At 50.7% G+C, this 18,002-nt stretch overlaps 1 pseudogene; it reads right to left on the bottom strand.

The window, feature by feature from the left end:
- Nucleotides 1-10,686: 10,686 nt before the first annotated feature.
- LOC111155850 lies at nucleotides 10,687-17,672 on the bottom strand (annotated as a pseudogene).
- Between the last annotated feature and the right edge of the window lie 330 nt (nucleotides 17,673-18,002).

Genomic DNA, 18,002 nt, shown 5'->3' with positions numbered 1-18,002 from the left:
GGTCAAGACCCTCCTTGTTGCAGTCTCAAGGTCCCCATTTGGAAGAGGTTCCAGAGTCAGTGCTCCGGTCAGGGTGAGGAGGCCTTAGGAAGGAACCAAGCACCAGGGCAGGAGAGAGAAATGGGGAGAAGGTAGGCTTCTGATGTTTCTCACATTGCCTCCGGAGCCCCCAGGTGCTGCCCCTGGGGGACACACAGAGAAGACAGAGACAGAGAATGAACACAAGAGAGGGAACCAGGAGAAGTCACAGACTTTCCTCAGTCAGGTTGGAAACATCCCATCATTTTGCTCCATTCTATTCCTTAGAGCACAGTCACACAGGCCATCCACCCAAGGGGAGAGAATTCCACAGGGATGTGTGACCAGGATTCGGGAATGCCAGGAACCACTGTGGGGCCTGCCCAGCACATGGGCACAGACGAGGCCCTGGGACCTGGGCCTAAACCTAATGGGAGCTCCTGAAAGTCTGTGTCATGAGAGGACAAGGTCGGAATCAGTTCACTGCAACCCTCCCACGGGGGCTGGGAGACAGGCAGAAGGAGGGTGGCTTTGCCTGGATGCCAGAGCAGTCCCAGGTCCCTCTGAGCTGTGTTCTATGCCCCGCCCAGTCCTCAACTCAACCTTGCATTGCCACGTGCATGTCCCAGCCTCCTATGATAGCAGGAATGTATGTAGAGATCCTACTAATGATGTTGTCCCTAAAAGTAGAAGCCAGAAGACCCCACTGTGCAGATGGGGAGGCTGGGGAGGTCCTGAGAGGTAAAGGGTCTGTCCAGGGTCACAGTCCTGGGCATGAGCAGGAACCTGGTCTGAACCCAGCTCTGTGTCCTCACAGCAGGGACACCATCCAACCCCAGGCCTTGCGGGGCCTGTGAGTAGGCTGTGTGGGTGTCACTGTATGGACAGGGCCTGGGGTAGATTGTGAGCATTGAGCAGCTGGGGGAGGGGATCCCTGAGGGAGCTCTAGTGTGAGGAGGAATTTGGGTAAGGGGTCCCTAGGAAGTGGTGACCTCACTTCCCTGACAACAGAGCCTAACAGAATTTGGAACCCAGGTAACCAGGCACCCACATTCCAGAGACAGCCCCCTGCCCAGCTCATTTCACTGGAGATCCCTGAAAGAACATGTTTGCATGTTGCATCCCAAAGTCTAGAGGCTGCAGGCAGAGGAAAGCACACCCTGCAAACACTTTCCCTCACTGGGGACGTCATATCAGGGCTCCCCACCCTCTCATTTGGCCAGAAGTATGGAAAGGTGACACCATGAGGCCCAGAGCCAGACCCCAGCCCCATATGCTCTGATCTGACCTGTGCAGCCCCAGGTTTCCTCCCCATGCATGCATGCGTGTGTGTGTGTGTGTGTGTGTGTGTGTGTGTAAAGAAGGCTCATGTGTGGTGCACCCACCCCAATCAGGAGCAGGGGTCAGATGCCCAGTGGGCAGGTCATGTTCACACCCTGGGTCAAGGCTGGCTGGGTGGGATGGGGTGTTGGGGGCTGCGAGCTCTCCCTGGGGTTTATCCTGTGTCCTGCAGGCACGGGTCTGTGCACGCACAGGTCTGTGTGTGATCTGGGAGCAGCAGGGGGACTGGGCAGGAGGACAGTGAGGACGGCCGGGCAGGGCTGTGATGCATCCAGGCCGGCTACCGGTCCCTGTCTTTGCAGAACAACAGGGATGATGAAACCGGGAGGAGACTGTTATACACTGACTCCATCTCCCTAACACAGGAAGTGACCGTAGGGGTCTCTCCAGAGACTGGGGACTGCCTGGGAAGGCCTCTGACACTGCCCAGCCACTGTCCCTGCTGGTACCACACAGGATTTTGGTCCAGCACACAGAGGCCAAGCCCAAGCGTGAGAAGGCCAGGGCTGGGTGTATGTGGGTGTCTGGGGATGGGACGGTGCTAGGCCCCACAGGCAGGAGACCCCAGAGGCTGGTGTGGGGCCAGGAACAAGGACTGGGCTCAGAGCACCCAGTGGGTGGACTGCAGTTGTGGAGATGTCCCAGTGAGGGTTCCTTCCTAGCTGTAGCTTCTTTGAGAGGCCCTGGGCTGAGCTCTATCTCTGCAAAGGCACACAAACTTGTTCTCTCACTCCAGCATCTCCAACGAAATGAGCTGGGCAGGGGGCTGTCTCTGGAATGTGGGTGCCTGGATACCTGGGTCTAGCTCTGAAGAGCCAGAGCTGGCCCCAACTTCATCTGCAGTTCCAGAGGGGGGGATGGTGCCTGGAGAGACTTCAGCAGGAGACCAGGGGTCCACCAGGTGACCTGGCACCTGCCCACAGAGAACCTGACGCTGTCCCAGAAGCACTGGCACCTGCCCCTCCCCAGCCCCTGCTTCTGCTCCAGTTCCTGCTGTTTCCCTGCCCCTTCCCCTTCCTCAGCCCCTACTCCAACACCTGTTCCTGCCCCTGCTCCCACCCCTGCTCCTGTCCATTCCCCTGCCCCTGCCCCAGCCCCTGCTCCCACCCCTGCTCCTGCTCCTGTCCCTGCTCCTGCCCCTGCCCCTGCCCCTGCCCCTGCCAGAGCCACTCCCCCTTCCCCTGCCCCAGCCTGTGCTGCTGCTCTTGCATCTGTCCCCGCTCCTGTCCCTGCCCTTATCCCATCCCCTGACCCTACTCCTGCTCCTGTGGGGCTCCCAGAACCACATCCAGAGCCCACAGCCCTGCTCCTCATACAATTATCCCTTGTTCTATCCCCCGACCCCGATGGCCTGCAGGAATGTTCATCCCTGACAAGTATGTTCTTTCTCTCTGGTACATATTAACTCATATTAACTGTTATTTTATCTTTCCACGTTCTGCATACTGTTTATTATTTCTTTTAAATAAAATTACTTGGTTACACTTGAACACGTCACGAGAGTTAAGTACATTCCCAACTCTGTGTCACCACACCACAGAACATCGCTGGCAAGATATCTTCTTCCCCAAAGGAGACCCTGAACCCAAAGCCCTCCCTACCCATTTCTCCTCCAGCCCAGCCTCTCAAAACCCCTAAGCTGCTTTCTCTCTCTGTTCCTTTACCTGTTCTGGATGTTTCTATACATGGAATCCTACAATATGTGCCTTTGTGTCTCCCTACCTATTTTCAAAGGGGACTCTCTTTTCTCTGTGTTTATGTGACATAGAATTTCCCTTATTCCATATTGAAACCCCTGATGGATTACAGATGAAATGTAATCATAGAGGCCCCTTTAGGAATTATGCACAATCTTGGGGTCAAGACCCCTGTTCCTGCTGGGACACCATAGCCTGACCCCAAAGAGGACACATCTGTTTCCTTCTGTGGCCCCCACAGAAACCAGGGAAATACAGAAAGCTGGAAGACACACCACAGAGGGCAAACACATCACTCACAACCCAAGGCCAGAGGAAAGTTTTATCTGACTCTGTTCCAAACCAGGCTCCAAGTCACAGGGTTCCACAGGGACAGAGACCAAAGACATGCAAGTCCAGGGGGAGGATAGGCACATGGGGAGTACATGTCAGAGATGTGGGAGGCCCTGGGGAAGGGCTCTGACAAAGGAAACCCTATGAGGGCAGCGCTGGTCATCCACAGAGCAGCAGGTGTCTGGTCTGGGGATCAACAGCCCTGGTGAGAATGTGAAGAAAGAGAGGTCCAGTACAGGTCCCCTGGAAAGTAGGGTGATGGGCACCCCTGTTTGGGAGAACAGTGAGCAGCACCCAACCCAGCCCGCAGGTGCACCCATCACCTAGCTGTGCTCAGCCTCAGTCTCAGCCCTAGAAACTCTGGCACAACTTTTCACAGATGTATTGTCAGGAGTGTTCAGCACAGTGGTGGTGGAGAGAGCAGGGAATGGAACAACCCTAATGCTCATGGAGATGGATGGGATCCACGGTCCCAGTTCTCATGATAGAATGTCCTGTAGCTACTGTCCCAGGGTCGTCCAGGCACAGAATCCAGGAAGCCCCTCCTGAGACCCCCCTCCTGCCACCCTGCTCCTGGGAACATTCAGAATTGTTTGAGGAGGTGGAGAGGAACCAGGGTGACAGCAGGGCCAAGGAGAAGAAATGTCAACACTGGGAGGACAGATGGATGTGCCCTGAGCCACCTTCCAGGGCCCAGGCTGTGATGCCCTCTGACCTCAACCCAAATAATAGCTCCTAATGTATGGACCAGACTTCTACTTTCACCCCCTGCTTCCTAACTCATTTATTTGACATCTCATTCATTACCCGCTTTTTCCTTTCCCTCCACCCCTCTCTTCTCTCCCCCACTGCATCACCCTCCCTGCCTCCCTCCCATCCTTCCTCCCTCCTTCCCCTCACTCCCTCCTTCTCATCATTCCTCCCTCCTTTCCTTTCCCTCTCATCATCCCTCCCTCCCATTCCCCCTCCCTCCCTTTCTTCCTCCCTTACTCCCACCCTGCCATCCTCCTTCTTTCCCTTCCCTTTCTTGCTCACTCCCTCCCTGCCTCCCCCATCCCTCCCTCCCTCATCCAGTGTCAACTGGGGATTTATGACACAACTTTTCTGACCAAATGCCAGTGTTTCAGCCAACAACTCCAGGACCTCCGAGTTTTCCCAAGGGTCTCTGTGATCCTCTGACTCTTCCATCAACCTCCTTGGGAAGCTCTGTCCTGACGTCTCCCTTATCTCCTGCCTTTTCTGCAACCCTTCTGTGGTTTCCTCTCCCCTCACCAGGGCCACCCTCACCAGGATTCCCCATGCCTTGGCTGGGTGCCCACATCCCACACTGGGCTCCATTAGCCCTATGTTTTGTGCAAGGCCTGTGCGCTCCCTCTGGGGTCACCTGGCTTCTCCGTTGAAGCAGCCTGCATCTTCCTGCACTGGGTCTCCTCTGACGAGTCTGTGAGGTCAGCCTGTGCCCATGTCACAGGCATGGAAGCACGAGTCCAGAAAGTCCAGACGACCTGCTCCCAGTCCCAGCATGTGGAGCCTGGGCTGAGTGGTGCCTGAGCAGAGGAGGAGTTGGGCCCAAGGAGCCTGAGGGAGGATGTGGCACAGTGACCCCCCAGGAGAAGAGTGAGCATCATGGGGGCCCGGTGCTCAGGCCCGCTGGGAGACCGTGTCCCACCCACACTGGATCTGTGCCCAGGGCTGGAGGTCACTGGGTACCCACCCTCCCAGGCTGCAGGCTGGCAGTGACTGGCAGGGGAGGGGCAATGCCGGTGCAGGAGAGAGCCCTCAGGTGGTGCTCCCCCAGCAGCAGGTGCCCTGGGATGGACTGAGGGGGCATCAGCGGACAGCAGTGTCTGCAGCTGGGGTCTCCACACAGGCCCCCTCCTGATGCTCAGCACAAGCTTGTCTGGATGGCCTATGTCCCCAGACACAAAGTCTGGCCCAGGACCTCCCCTCAAGCTCCTACTCCCAATCCTTTGTACTCAGCTCAAGTGCAAGAAATGGCCAATAGTTTAGGTGGTGTTGGGTGCACAGAGACATGTAATTTTCTGGCCCACACTGTAACACTGCTGGCATTTTAAAGATCTCGGGGCTTTGATTCAAAAATGGTAGAATGCCAGGGACCCCAGACAGCTTTCTGGAAACAGGCCTCTGTGCCTTGCAGCCTTCCCATCCCACCAACTCTGCTCATAACCCCTCCAGAGCACAGGCCCACAGTCTTGGGACCTCAGATGGCCCAATGTGCCTACAAAAAGTGGTCCAGGCGGGGCAGCAGGACACACTGTGGATTCCAGTAAGTCCCCCTCCCAGAAAGTGAGGGTATTGGGGACGAGCTGTCTGAAAACAGCCAGGTCAGGGTTCCAGAAAGACACCAGAGGCATAGAAGTAACTGAGGGACATCTGAAGGTCAGGTAGGGACAGTGGGAATCTTGGATGGTTTTGCCTAGGGGCAGCTCCCGTCCCCTAAACCCTCAGTGTGATGGCTTTGCTGGGGGATGGGGGAGGGACCATGCCTGAAGGACCCATGGCTCCACTGTCAGAGGTCACCAACTTGATCTGTGCACAGGTGGGAAAACCTAGCCACACCCTGAAGAATTTCTGGAAACAGTAGCCATCTCAGTGGCAGCCAACCTGGGAGGTCAACCTTCCAGCTGCCTGAGGTGGAATGGAGCCACAGACCAGCACACTAGCCAGAAATGGAGGAAGGAGAACCAGTTCTGCTTTTCAATAGTTTCTGAGTTACTGGTTTGTTCCTATGGTTAGTATACTTTGCAAGGCCTTGAAAATGTTCTCCTCATGTTCTCTGCTGGAGAGGTTCTTGAAAAATCTCTGGTTTATAGATAAAATCATCCAGAATCGATCTTGGTTGGCACAGTCATGCTGGGAAAAGTATGGATTTTCCCCCAATTACTAAAAATAGAACTCCTGTATGCTCCCACTACTGGGTAGACATTTATAGGAAATGAAGTCAGCTTCTCGAAGTAAGATCTGCAACTCTCACCCAATCTCCCCAAGGAGGGGCGGCTACCCTTAGCAACAGGGTACCCATGTGGGAAGTCATAGGCAACCCTCCCCTCAAGGTAGGTGCCTCCCTGGACAAGGGGCTGTCCCAGGGCTGGGAGGTCTCTGCAGTAACTCATTCAATGTCCTGGATACTAGGAGGAGACAGAGTACAGCACTAGGCCAGTAAGGGTCAGGACACACTGCCCCAAATATGATATCTTGGCAAATTAAATATAGAAACTGGAAGAATTTTCCATAAAGCAGAAGCAGGAAGTTCCCTCTGATCCCCAGCCATCAGCCCTTCTTCCCTGAAGCAGGTCAGAGCACTCCTGTGTGGCACTTCCCCCTCCCCAGACCACAAGGAGGACATGCTTGTCAGCAGAATCAAGGAATTTAGGGCCACAAAGGCTAGAGGAACAAACCAGGTTAAACTAACCTTTATCTTCCTAGTTACTTTTTTACCATTTACCAGCCCCAGCTCAAACCCCTGTGTTTCTCAATTCTTCACACATTTATTGCTTCTTTTCCTAAAACATAGAAGAACTGTCGGCTCCAATTGCCTCTGCTGGTCTCCATGTTCTCGTGAGGCTCCCAGCAAAAAAATCAATACACTTGCCAGCTTTTCTTCTGTTCATCTATCTTTGTCAATTTCCAGACCCAGCCAGGGACCTTAAGAGGAGTTGAAGAAAACTTTCCTCTGTTGCAGCCCTGAGACGGGCATGCAGGCGGGTTGGGGGGGGGGGGGGGGGTGGGGGGGGTGGGTGGAGTCAGGAAAATCCATCAGGTCTGCCTGACCTTGGTTAGAGCTTCCCTCTGCTGGGAAGCAGCACGGGGCTGTGTATGGCTGGGGAAGCCGGGGAGAGGCAGGTGGAACATGTAGGAAGCTCCCTGATCCCCAGCTGGGGGACTTGGCCCCACTGACAAGTCCAGGGTATGATGATGAATATTATAATGGAAGCATCCTGAATATCAGGGCTTCCCCACCCCAGGCTTCAATATGGCTGCTCCTTGTGGTTGCTACTGTTGGCTTAGTGAGTTTTCTGAACCAACTATGTTCATGACTGCGTTCTTTGCTGTGTGTGGCCACTGAATCCCGGTGCTGTAACTTAGTGGTCGGCCAGTGGCTGGGCAGACAGGTCACCCTTGTTCCTGAGCTATCGCTACAGATTGGAGGGCCCCAGAACCTCATCCTCAGGTTTGAATAGTCTGCTTGAGTGGCTCATGGAACTCAGAGAAACACATTACTTACTAGATGACCAGTTCATTAAAAGGATAGAACTCAGGACCAGGCAGCTGGAAGCAATGAGCAGGGCAAGGTATGTAGCAGAGGCTCAGAGTTACCCCTCTCAGAGTGAAAGAGGCCTTCACCCACCTCCTCTCTGACCTTCGTCTGATGATGTCCCTCCTTTGGGCTCATCTGTGAACTCAAGTCAAAGACCCAGAGGTCACCAAAATGACCCCTCAAGCAATAACCACTGCCTGACGGTCACCAGCAAGACCCCACGTGATGGACCCCAAGACAATGATTGACCAGAACTTTACTGACCCCCCTGCACCTGACCACAGACCTCTGTCCTAGATTTTCCTCATATAAAAGCCCAGGAGTGTTTTCAACACCTTGAGACCATGCCAGTCCTCAGCCTTCTGGTGTTAGCTGCACTGAAATACATTCCTTTCCTGTGTCACCACCACTCACCTCTCTGCCTCTGGATCAGGGACACTGAGAATAGTATAATATAGCAAGTCAAATACCAGCTCTTCCCCTCCCCGGGGTTCACTGCTGTTGCTCCTCTCACTACAGTTCTGCTGTTGGCTTAGTGACATTTCTGAACTGATTTTGTCAAATTTGTATCCCTTGTGTGTGGTCACGGAAGTGTCGTCTGTGAATGTAGTGGTCAGTAGTCGACTGGGTGAGATTTCCTTAAACATCTGGAAACTGCCGTCCTTCTGAAAAACAAAAACAAGAACAAAAACAAAAAAACAATGTCTAGTCCTTGCAGATGGGGAGGAGGGCTCTGGGTGTGTGGGTGTTGGGATACGCCTTCAGCACCAGTCAGGCCTCTTAGCACTCTGCCTTGGCCTTCACTTCCTACTTGCCAAGTCTGATAATCACCAGAGGGCAAAGCCTAGGGCCTTCTCAGGTCAGCCCTGAGCAGGCACCCAGCCCATGCATGCAGTGTCCCAGGGGCTCAGGAATAGGTCAGAGCTTCCAGGCTCTTCTTCCCTATTCTCCTAATCACTCAGCCTTTCTTCCAGTGATTCTGCTTGATTTCTATTTGCCCCAACTCTTATCCATTGCCCTTGGTGGCAGAGACTCATAAATACCTTTAAATGGTTTGGACATCGAATGTCCTCCAGTAGCCACCTCACTACTGGAAGAGTTGGTAGAAAACAACAAGTCACAGAGCAATCCAAGGTTCTGGACTTGGTGTTTCCCTCTCCTGAGATGGGGACATCTGTGAGAGGGGCAGGTGGCCAGCTGGTGGAGGGCCAGGCACCTGACATGGACAGGACAGATGGGGTACATGAAGCCGAGACCCCCAGAGCATGTTCCTGACATCTGGAATGAACTGGCCTTCAAAGCTGCAGATTGGTTGGGATCATTTTCAGGCTGAGGAGGAAAATGAGGGGAACAGAGGAGACTGAGGAGGCTTATTACAGACACATAAAAAATTGTTCAACATCCCTCGACATGAGGGAAATACAAATCAAAACTATAATGAGATGGGATGCCTGGGTGGCTCAGTGGGTTAAAGCCTCTGCCTTCGATTCAGGTCGTGATCTCAGGGTCCTGGGATCGAGCCCCACGTCAGGCTCTCTGCTCAGCAGGGAGCCTGCTTCCCCTTCTCTCTCTGCCTGCCTCTCTTTCTACTTGTGATCTCTCTCTCTCTGTCAAACAAATAAATAAAATCTTAAAAAACAAAACAAAACTATGAGATACCACCTCACACCAGTTAGAATGGCTAAAATGAACAAGACAGGAAACAATAAGTGTTGGTGAGGTTGTAGAGAAAAGGGAACCTTTTTACACTGTTGGTGGGAATGCAAGCTGGTGCAGTCACTCTGGAAAACAGTATGGAGGTTCCTCAATAAGTTAAAAATAGAGCTACCTTATGACCCAGCAATTGAACTCCTGAGTATTTACCCCAATGATATAGATGTAGTGAGAAAAAGGGGCTACCTGCACCCCAATAATCATAGCAGCAATGTCCACAATAGCCAAGTTGTGGAAAGAGCCTTGATGTCCTTTGACAGATGAATGGCTAAAGAAGATGTGGTCCATATATGCAAGGGAATACTCTTCAGTCATCAGAAAGGATGAATACCCACCATTTTCATCGACATGGATGGAACTGGAGGGGATTATGCTGAATGAAATAAGTCAAGCAGAGAAAGACAATAATCATATGATTTCACTCATATGTGGAACATAAGGAATAGGGCAGAGGACCACAGGAGAAAGGAGGAAAAACTGAATGGGAAGAAATCAGAGAAGCAGACAAACCATGAGAGACTCTGGACTCCACAAACCAATCTGAGGGTTACAGAAGGGAGGGGGTGGGGGGAATGGGGTACCTGGGTGACTGGTATTAAGGAGGGCACATGTTGTGATGAGCACTGGGTGTTACAGGCAACTAAGGAATCAATGAACACTAATGTACTATTAGTACATTATGATGTATTATATGTTGGTTAATGAATTACATTTTAAAAATTAAATAAAATTTAAAAATAAAACCAAGGCAGAAACCGTACATAACTCAGAGGGCTCCATGCTCCTGGTAGCTGAGCTAGTGGCCACAGCCAAGGCCTCTGGCAGTCGGGGGACTGAAGGTCTGAGAGGTGGCTCAGTGCACCCCTGCCCTGAAGCCCCGTGGCCATGGCAAGGTGCAGGGACTGGGAGGGAAGACCCAACCAGAGGCCACCCTGGCTCCACGGCCGCTGCAGGACCACTCCCAGCCCCACCAGGTGGTGTCTGTCTAGAACCAGGAAGAAAACCTTTTCCCTTGATTGTTCTTTTTAAACATGGTTGCTGAACATTGACACAGAAATCACCCGACATAAAACTGGAGCCGTTCACAGCTGCAAATGACCCAGAAGTTATCAAAATGTAGTGACCACAAAGAAAAGACCTTGTGTCCCCAGGTGGGCCTCCTGTGTGCAGGTGCAGCTGGGGCCCTGGGAATGCTTATGTGGGCAGGGCTGGGCTCCAAGGTCTCCCTCAGGGAAACAGAAGTAGGAACCTACTCTGACAGCTCTGCTCAGGACAACACCCCCTGATGGAGACAGGGGCAGCTCCTCATGAGTCCCTGATGTCCTGGTGATTCTTGGGCACAGCCTGAATCTCAGTTTCTTCATGAAGGGTGGGGAGAGCTGCCCAGCCACCATAGGTCGCACAGGTCCTCCAGGGGACAGCCTAGCCGCCGAGGGTCACACAGGTCCTCCTGGGATAGCACTTTGGTGGGTTTGTGGTCCAGCAGGTACCTATTCAAGTGGCTCTTGTCACACCACACAACCTCGATCCCATTGGCCAGGTCCACCTCCATCACCTGGTGACAGGCCAAGGTCAGTCAGTGAACCTCCACAACCAACACCCCCAAAAAAGCTCCCATGTAATAAACATCACCCTGGTCCATGGGGATGTGGGCCTGGGACTGTGGCCAGCACTGGTAGCTGAAGTCCTCACGGGACACCCAGTAGAAACTGGGGTGCAGGGTGCCAAAGAGGGGGGACAGGATCTCTATGCCCACATGGTCACAGAACTTCATGTCCACATCCGCACACAACAGGTCATCCACCTCACGAAGGAAGCGCTGCTCACAGAAGTGGATGACCATTGCCATGTACTGTATGGACACATCCTGCTACTGCGGGGCACTGGGGACCTCAAGGGCCACAACCCTCCAGCCCTCCCAGCGGGGCACACAGGCCTGGCAGCTTTTTGGTCAGTGATGACCTAGTAGGTGACCCTGTGTCCCACCATGATGGGCTTCTCTGCCCTCTGCAGGGACAGCTCCAGGAAGACCACCTATGTACAGGGATGAGGGACAAAGTGGGAGGAGGGTCACAGTCAGAGGCTGACCGCAGGACCCCAGAGCTGGGGGCCATGTACGTGTGCACCTTCTTCAAGGAGGCAGGCCCTGGGCTGCTTTAAGCAACAGTCACTCTCCCAGCCTGTCCTGAGCAACTCTGCTTGTGAGGCCTCCCTATCTTCTATTCCCAGAGATGGGGCCATCAGCACCCCATCATACAAAGGGGAGCCTGAGACTTCAGAGGCAGGAAACCAACCCCACAGTCAGCATGCTGGAGCCAGGAACACTCCCCCTGTGCCGAGCTCCCAGGCAAACCCTGCAGGTACCCTCCCCTGGCCAACCCCCTGCATGTCCTGCCCACCTGCCAGGAGTGGAGCTCCTTTGGGCACAGCCCTCCTTCCTATGACCTACAGACTGGCTAGAATCAGCAGGGCTGGTTTCCTGCTCCACTTTGCTTTGAGGGGGCTGTCTCTGGCCCCCACAGAGCTGTCTCCACCCCCATAGGGTCCTCTCTTGAAGGCTACTGGGCCTCTTGCTGACAAGTTCCATCAATCAACCGCTGCTATTCCTAGGAGCGGTCACCCTCGAGCTCCCCCAGATCAGGAATCAGGTCCAGACCATGGGCAGGGAAGGGGAAAGAGGACCACTGGAGGAAGAGAGGCTTGCTTAGGCCCCAGCCATGAATCCAGGAGTGGAAGCTTCCAGGTCCAGTACTACATCTCCCAGGCTCCAAGAATTTGGAAGTCTTGTCTCTCTGAGGGGTCTACCTGTGGGGACAGCAGCTCCCCCATTGTCAGCAAGGCTGGTGAGCCCCTCTGAGACTGAATTTTTTCTTAAGGTTTTATTTATTTATTTGACAGATTGAGAGAGAGACAGTGAAAGAGGAAACACAAGGAGGGGGATTGGGAGAGAGAGAAGCATGCTTCCAATTGAGCAGGGAGCCCAACATGGTGGGGTTTGATCCCAGGACCCCATGATCATGACCTGAGCAGAAGGCAGATGCTTAACAACTGAGCCACCCAGGCACCCTGAGACTGACTTTTTCACATAAGCACTAAGCCTACTTCCCAGTGCCTGCCCCAAACCTGGCAGCTTAGTAAATCACTCACATAGGGAAAGTGGGCATTACATTTAAATAGGGGACAAAGCAGCTGGCAGACATGAGTCATGTTACCGGGTGGCGAGTCCAGGTCCAGCCAACAGGGGAACAAGCCAGACATGAAGCGGCATGGGAGAAGAGTGTAGAGGAAGAGGGCAGAGAGAATGTAAAGGCCTGGAGTCAGGCCTGAGGCACATGTGGGAGACCACACACCTGGGAGCCCCACGGGGGTTAGGGGGCATATGTTGAGAGAGAAAAAGCTGGAGAGGACAGGAAGCTGGGGAGCAAATCACAGAGATGCTCAAAGTATGTGTTCTGAAAAGACCACTCTTCTGGTTACCGGAGAAGAATGGGCTCTGTACAGCAGAGGGCCGGGACACCCTAACCTTAAGCCCTAACCCTAACCCCACCCTAACCCTAATCAAACATCATGCTTAATTTTGAGGACTGACAGCTCTACTCTGAAATCACAAACAAGTCCATCATGCTGGCTTTCACTCCTTGCTCAGTATTTTACTAAAGTTCTACCCAAAACAATAAGGCAAGAAATAAGGAATCCACACGTGAAAGGAAACAGTAGAACTAGGTCTATTCAGAGACCAGAGATGGCATCATCTTATACAGAGATCTTCCTAAAGAATACACAAAAAATGGGGTGCCTGGGTGGCTCAGTGGGTTAAAGCCTCTGCCTTCGGCTCAGGTCATGATCCCAGGGTCCTGGGATCAAGCCCCACATCAGGCTTGAATGGAAGGGAGGGAGCCTGCTTCCTCCCCTCTCTCTCTCTGCCTGCCTCTCTGCCTACTTGTGATTTCTCTCTCTCTGTCAAATAAATAAAATCTTAAAAAAAAAAAACACGAATACACAAAAAATGATCACAGCTAGTTCCCAAATTCCGCAAAGTTACAGGACAAAGTATCAATACACAAAAATCTCTCTTATTTGTATACACTAGTAATGAATCATCCAAAAATGAATTTAAGAAAACAATTCCATTTTAGGGAACATCAACATTGACAAAATATATGGGAATAGATGTAATCAAGGTGTATATCTTGTACACTGAAAATTACAAAACATTGCTGAAAGAAAGTAAGGGAAACCTAAATAAAGCTGAGGACACCCCATGGTGATGAAAAGACATACTATTGATAAGATGGCAGCAGTACACAAAGCAATGTGGAAATCCAATGTGTTCCCAAGAAATTTCACAAAGGCCTTTGGGTGGGAAGAAATGCACAAGCTAATTGTAACAATCATATGGAATTTTAAGGGACCACAAGTTAGCCAAAACCATCTTGAAAAAGAAAATCAAAGGTGAAAGGTCATACTTCCAAAGTTCAACTCTTAATACAAAGCAACAGTAAATAAAACATTGTGATACTGTTGTAAAGGTATGCATACACCTGAAACAAATAATAAATTACAAGTTAATTAATTGAATTTACAAAATTTTTTTTTAATTAATTGAATTTACAAAAATTTTTAAATAAATTAAATATATATATTTTAAAGTATGTATACAGATCAGTGGGATTTAACTGAGAGCCCAGAAATAAACCCCTTCATCTATGGCCCACCAAATTTTGACAAGGGTGGACAACATTACACTGGGGGGACATAATGGTCTTTTCAACAAAGGGTGCTAGACTATCAGCTATCCATGTTTAGAGCAATGGAACTGGACCCTTACCTCATACCACATATACACATTAACTCAAAATAAGTTAAAGGCTTAAACATAAGAGGTAAAATTATAAACTCTAGAAGAAACAAATGGGGATAAATCTTCATAACCTCGGATTTAGCAATGCTTTTAGATCTGACACCAAAGCATAAGAAGGGAAAGAAATAAATAGATAAAATAATATCCTCAAAATTAAATATCTGTCCCGGGCGCCCGGGTGGCTCAGTTGGTTAACTGTCTGACTCTTAATTTTGGCTCGGATCATGATCTCAGGGTTATGAGATTGAGCCCCACATTAGGCTCCACTGAGTGTGGGGCCTGCTTAAGATTCTCTTTCTTTCTCTCTCTGCCCCTGTCCACTTTCACACTCTCTCTCACTCACTCTTAAAAAAGAAATGTAAAAAATTTTTTTAAATATTTGTACATCAGATGATACTATCCAGAAAGTGAAAAGACAGCCCCCAGAATGGAAGAAAATATTTGTACAATATTTATCTAGTAAGAGTCTGTTGCCCAGAATATGTAAAGAGCTTTTACAACTCAACAAAAAGACAACCCCATTTTTAAAATGGATGAAGGACTTGGATAGACCCTTCTCCAGAGAAATCATACAAACCGTGAAGAGCACATGAATAGATGTTAAACATAATTAGTCTTTATGGAAATGAAGATTTAAACCAGTTAGATGTCCTTTTACACAAGTAGAATCACTATGACCAAGAAAACTAAAAATAACAAAAGGATATTGAGAAACTGAACCCTCAAACCTCACTTGTCAAAAATGGTGCAGTCTACATATAAAATAGATTGGTGTTTACTCAAATAGATCCAAGCAGAATTACCTTAGCATTCAACAATTGTCTTCCTAGATATATACCCCCCAAATTGAAAACTCTGGTCCAAAAAAACAAACACAAATGTACAGGGATATTCATAGCAGCAGTGTTCACAATAGGCAAAACCCAGAAACTGTGCAAATGTCCATCCATGGGGAAAAGCATAAACAAAATGAGGTAGATCCATAAATGGCTATCTTGTTCTGCTCTATGAAGGAATGAAGTAAAATGGTTCATTTGTGGGGAAAAAATATGGTGGTTCCTTAAAATACTAAACACAGAATTCCACTGCAGCCTATATGCCCCCCAAAATTCAAAGTAGAAGTACCTATATTCAGAGCAGCATTTCTCACAACAGCCAAAAGGTGGAAGCCACCCCAGTGTCCACTGACAGATGAATGGATAAACAAAATGTGGTTTATACACCATGGAACATGATTCAGCCTTAAAAACAAAGGGAGTTCTGACACAGGCTCCAACATGGGTTGAATGTGGAAGTCATTATGCTGAGTGAAATCAGCCAGTCATGGAAGGACAGATACTGTATGATCCCACTTGGATGGGGTGTCTGGGACACAAAGCTGGATGTGGCTGCAGGGGGCTGAGGGGAAAGGACAATGGGGAGCTGGTGTTTCATGCATACAGACTTCCTTGGGGAGAATGAGAAATTCTGGAGAATGATGTACAACCATGGGAATTCAGCTAAGGCCAGACAATTATGTACCTGAAATGTTTTAAGAGGTCAATGTTCTTATGTTTAGTCATTGTGAAAAAGTGAATGAAAGACTGATGGATGTTAAAACGTGGATGGACACTGAAAACAGCCCCAGTGACATAAGCCATGTAGAAATACCACTCAGATGGGAGCTGTCTGTGCTCCTTAAATCCATCAAGGTTACCCAAAAAAGGGAAAGTCCTGGAAGAAGTTCCAGAAGAAGAAAACTGGATCCAAATGGAGAAGACATTTCAGACTGTCGGGAAGGTGGTAACAGCTGAAGTGGGCCTGTGGTCTGGGTTCAAATGTGGGAACCATCACGATTTCCTCATTGGGGGTTATGTGGTGGTTGTGTGGGACAGTGTCCCTGTTTGGGGTAAAATGCACGGAAGTAGACCATGTGAAGTGGCAAACATGGTAAAGAAACAACAGCTGGGGAGTCTGAGTGTGCAGATAAAGCACATATGTGCTGCTGTGACAAGTTATTGCAGATCTGAAATAACCACAGAGTAAATGACTCTTCCAAACATCCACGTTAGCACCACGTCACAGAAGCGAGAGAGGACATCAGACTTTCGGATGGAGGCCAAGCCCTCCCAGATCCAGTTCATCCACCGTGGAGAGGCCACTTGCCCCTGGAGGAGGCCACATGTTAGCAAGACTCACAGGAGGATTAAATCAGGAGCCCCCATGCCTTGGGTGCAGTAGAAGCAGTGGGATTCGGAATTCCGATTCTCCACAACGCTCCACTACAATCTAGTTAGAACTGTGAAAAAGCATGAAGGGAAGCCTCAGTAAAGTGGACTGGGGATACCAGAAGGGGAGGCTGTAAGGGGGTGCCTAGTGCTCAGTGTCCATTACAGACCCCACATTACAATCCCCCATGGGAGGGACTCATCCATTCCAGGCCCCACAGGGGAAGCTGGAGGGTTCATCTCTTACAAGAAATCCACCATTCCCGCACCTCGGCTGCTGAGAATCCTCCACCACCCTGAACCCCTGCCTTTCTCCAGTGGACTTTCCTTCCAAGCAACCCTCCCAACTTCTTCCTCCTTCTCCATGAAATCATGTTCCTCTCCTTTGCTTCTTGCACTTGTCTGATGTGACCATAGCTTGCTCACCCCAGATTGCCATTCTCTGCTATTCCCAAATAAACCCATTTTGCAAGTCAAATAACTGGCAGGTTGAGTTTAAGGAAAACAGAACTAATAAATTCAAGAAACTTGCAAGGAACAAAATCAATATACACAAATCAATTGCATTTCTACGTGTTCCGAAGGAACCATCAGCAAGAAACTATGGAGAACAATCTCATTTACTACTGCATCCAAAAGAACAAGATACCTAGGAGTCCCCTGAACCAAGGAGGTGATGGAACTGTCCTCTGACAGCCGTGGGACACTGATGACGGACAGGGAGGGAGACACACGGAGACAGGAAGACACAATGAGCTCAGGGAAGAACCGATACTGGGAAAATACCTACTCTCCCCAAAGTTGTCTACAGAGTCTGCACTGTTGTTCCCGAACTTCCAAACTCCCAACTAACCCTGAAGCAGGTGTGGACATGGGAAGGACCCTGCAGGGCCAAGGCAGGGGGAGCATGAGCACCAAGGCAGGCAGCCCCTCCCTAACTGAAGACTGAGGAGTCCCAGGAACTGAATCTGCATGTGTACAAACAGAGACGCAGGACCCGGGGCTCATCCAAGCCCAGAAAGGGGGACCCCACGCACAGCACTGTGAGAGTCCACATCAACAGACACAAAACCATGGAAGAACCAGTGTCTACACAATGCACCTTTCCTCCTGGGGTCCTGTGACCATGCACCCCCTCACCAGTCCCCGCTCAGGTGGCTTCTCCTTACCTTCTCCTCCAGCGGCTTGTCCTCAGTGGGTGAGGCTGCTGTCAGTGTGGACATGGCCCCACGTCCTCCACAGTGTATCCTGTCAGAGTGGATGTGGACCCACATCCTCCCCAGCTTGTCCTCTCAATGTGGGAGCGGCCTCATGTCCTCCAGAAGTCTCTACAGCAGGTTTTGAGGAGGCCCCACTCCTGTCCCAGATGCAGCTGTGCAGGCCAGGTTCAGGGCAGGAGCTAGGGTCCTGCACCCTCTGCAGGTGGGGTAGGCAATGCAGGACTAGGGGAGCTCACGCTTCAATGGAAGCACCTGCTCCCTCCCAGGGTCCAGCTGGAGACATTTAATTCTGGAAATTCAAGCTGCATGAAGCCCAATATCCTTCAACTTCTC

Source organism: Enhydra lutris, unplaced genomic scaffold (assembly GCF_002288905.1).
Source record: "Enhydra lutris kenyoni isolate GAN:26980312 unplaced genomic scaffold, ASM228890v2 scaffoldscaffold44, whole genome shotgun sequence".
NCBI lineage: Eukaryota > Metazoa > Chordata > Mammalia > Carnivora > Mustelidae > Enhydra > Enhydra lutris.
Note: the sequence above shows the minus strand (reverse complement) of the source record. Positions and strands in the feature narration are given on the sequence as shown.